We start from the raw sequence: 3,178 nt of genomic DNA, 5'->3' as shown, positions 1-3,178 counted from the left end.
TTTGGATTTCCTTTTGACCCTCTATGAGGTGGATTGATTCAGTGACTGGGGTAATCAGGATGGGTGTGTCAGAGGCAATGAGATTGGCACAGGATAGATCAGGGTTTAGGGCTGTTGTACATAGGGTCGCTATGAGTCGCAAACGACTCGACGGCACATAACAACAACAACATTTTCCTCCCTGCCCACACCTGACCCCAGTTCTCTTTTCTCTTTGAAACGTAAAAAAAAACCAAAAAACACCAAACTCTTTCATTGTTATATAATCCCCCCTCCCAGACCACTCCACTGTGCAGCTTTCATTCTGGACTCTTGTCATGCCAATAATACCTAATCATATATACCTTTTAAACAGTTCTCTCCCTTATCTGTTTCAATACAGTATACATTATTTATCCCCTCTTTTCTTCATTTCCCCCAAACCCCAATATCAGTCTTGCTGTACAACAGTGGCATTTTGCAGTATTTGTCCTTTTGTGACTGAGATATTTCACTCAGCATAATGTCCTCCAGAGTCACCCTTTTGTGTAATATTTCATTAGTTCCTTATTTTTCAATGCAGCATAGTATTCTATTGTGTGAATATACCACAGCTTCTCTATCCATTTGTTTGTTGATGAGCACTTGGGTGGTTTCCAGCTCTTTGCTTTTGCAAACAAAGCTGCAATAAACATGGATGTACATATATCTGCTTTGGTGGCAGTTCTGGTTTCTTTAGTGTATATTCCCAGTGGTCAAATAGCTGCGTCAAATGGTATCTCTATTTGCAAGTTTTTGAGAAAGCATCATACTGCCTTCCAGAGTGATTGCATCATTTTATATGCTCACCAACAGTAAATAAGGGTTCCAGTTTCTTCACAACTTCACCAGCATTTGCTGTTGTCTGTTCGGTTAAATTTTTTACTCTTACTGGGGTGAGATAATATTCTATAGTTGTTTTGATTTGCATCTCTATTAGAGCTAAAGATTTTGAGCATTTCTTCATGTGTTTGTTCACCATCTGAATGTCTTCTTTGGTGAAGTGTCTGTTCACATCCTGTGCCCAGTTTTCAATTGTGTTGTTTACCTTTATCTTACTGTGGTGCTCAAGTATTTTATGAATTCTATATTTAAATTCCTCATCTTGACATGTTATTACCAAATATTTTTTCCCAGTGTGTGGCTTTCCTTTTTACACTGTTGGAGAAGATTTTGGATATGCATAGGGATTTTATTCTTAAAAGATCCCATTCATCTATTTTACCCTCTCCTGGTGGTAGATTTTTCAGGATCCTTGGAAGACTGTCTATGTTGTGGATTAGGACTTCTAGAGTTCTTCAAAGCTTTTCTCTAATGAAATTTATAGTCCTTGGTTTTAGTCCTATGTCCTTGATCCACTTTGTGTATTGAGTGAGGTGTGGACCTTGCTTGAGTTTTCTGCATATAGTTTTCCAATTTTGCCAACACCATTTGTTAAAAAGGCTGTCCTTTCCCCACTTAACTGATTTCATCTACTTGTCAAAAATCAGTTGACCATAGGTAGATGGGCTGATCTCTTGATTCTCAATTCTATTCCATTGATCTTTGTGTCATTGTGCCAGGACCATGCTGTCTTGACCACCACGGCAGTGTAGTAGGATTTGAAATAGGGGAGTGAGATGCCTCCTACCTTGTTTCACTTTTTAAGGAGTGCTTTGCTTATCCTGGGCCTCTTTCCATTCCAAATGACATTGGAAAGTGCCTTTTCCATCTCATTGAAGAATGGAATTGGTATTGTCTTGGGATTGCATTGACGTGCAGAATTGTTTTTGGTAAGATTGTCATTTTCACAATATTGTCTTCCTAGCCATGAGCAAGGTATATTCTTCCATTTCTCCAGGTCTCTTCTTGTTTCTTGTAGTATTGTTTTGTAATTTTCTTTGAACAGATCCTTTGTGTTTCTGGTCAGATTTACTCCCAAGTATTTAACCTTGTGATTAGCTATTGTGAAGTGTATTGTTTTTTCTTAGCTCCAGTTTTGAATTCTCTTTGTCAGTGTAGAGAAATCCAATTGATTTTTGTATGTTAATCTTGTATCCTTCCACTTTGCTGAATTGGTCAACTATGTCCAGTAGTTTTCTTGCTGAGTCTTTAGGGTTTTCTAAGTATGCTATCCTATCATCTGCATATAAAGATAATTTTACCTCCTCTTTGCCAATTTGGATACATCTTATTTCCTTCTCTTGTCTTATTGCTATCACTAAGACTTCCAATACAATATTGAATAGGAAAGGTGATAGTAGGCTTCCTTGCCTAATTCCTGTTCTCAAAAGGAATGCCTTTTATCTCTCTCCATTGAGATCGATGTTGGCTCTTGGGTTTGCATATTTACTTTTTACTATGCTGAAGAAATTCCCCTCTAATCCTATTTTTTTGAGTATTTTAATCAGGAAAGTATGTTGGATTTTGTCAAAAGCCTTTTCTGCATCAATTGATAGGATCATGTGGTTCTTGTTCATTGCTATGTTAATGTGATGAATTATATTGATTTTTTTTCATGTTGAACCATTCTTGCATACTTGTTATGAATCCAACTTGGTCATGATGAGTTATTTTTTTGATGTATCACTGGATTCTATTGGCTAAGATTTTATTCAGGATTTTTGCATCTATGTTCATGAGAGATATTGGCTTATAGTTTTCCATTTTGGTGGTATCTTTACCTGGCTTTGGTATCAAGGATATGTTTGCTTCATAGAATGAGTCTGGGACAATTCCATCCTTTTCTATTTTCTGAAGTAGTCTATGTAGAGTTGGTGACAGTTCTTCTCTGAATGTTTGATAAAATTCTCTTGTAGAACCATCTGTTCCAGAGGTTTTTTTGGCTGGAAGTTGTTTTATTACCTTTTCAATTTCTTCTTTTGTAATGGGTCTTTTCAGAAGTTCAATTTTGGTTTGTGTCAGTTTAAGTAGGTTGTGAATTTCTAAGTATTTGTCCATTTCCTCCAGGTTTTCATATTTATTTGAGGATAGTTTTTCATAATATTCTATTGTTAGCCTTTTTCTTTTAGTTGCTTCTATTGTGACATTGACTGTTTCATCTTTTATTCTGATTATTTATGTCTTTTCCTTCTTTTCCTTTGTTAGTTTTGTTAGTGGTTTGTTGATTTTATTAATATTTCCAAAGAACCAACTCCTAGTTTTGTTGATGGTTTTAATT

The sequence above is a fragment of the Elephantulus edwardii genome, unplaced genomic scaffold, assembly GCF_000299155.1.
Source record: "Elephantulus edwardii isolate Elephantulus edwardi_28Jun2011 unplaced genomic scaffold, EleEdw1.0 scaffold00284, whole genome shotgun sequence".
NCBI lineage: Eukaryota > Metazoa > Chordata > Mammalia > Macroscelidea > Macroscelididae > Elephantulus > Elephantulus edwardii.
The sequence above is the reverse complement of the archived record's forward strand: the minus strand, read 5'-3'. Positions refer to the sequence as shown.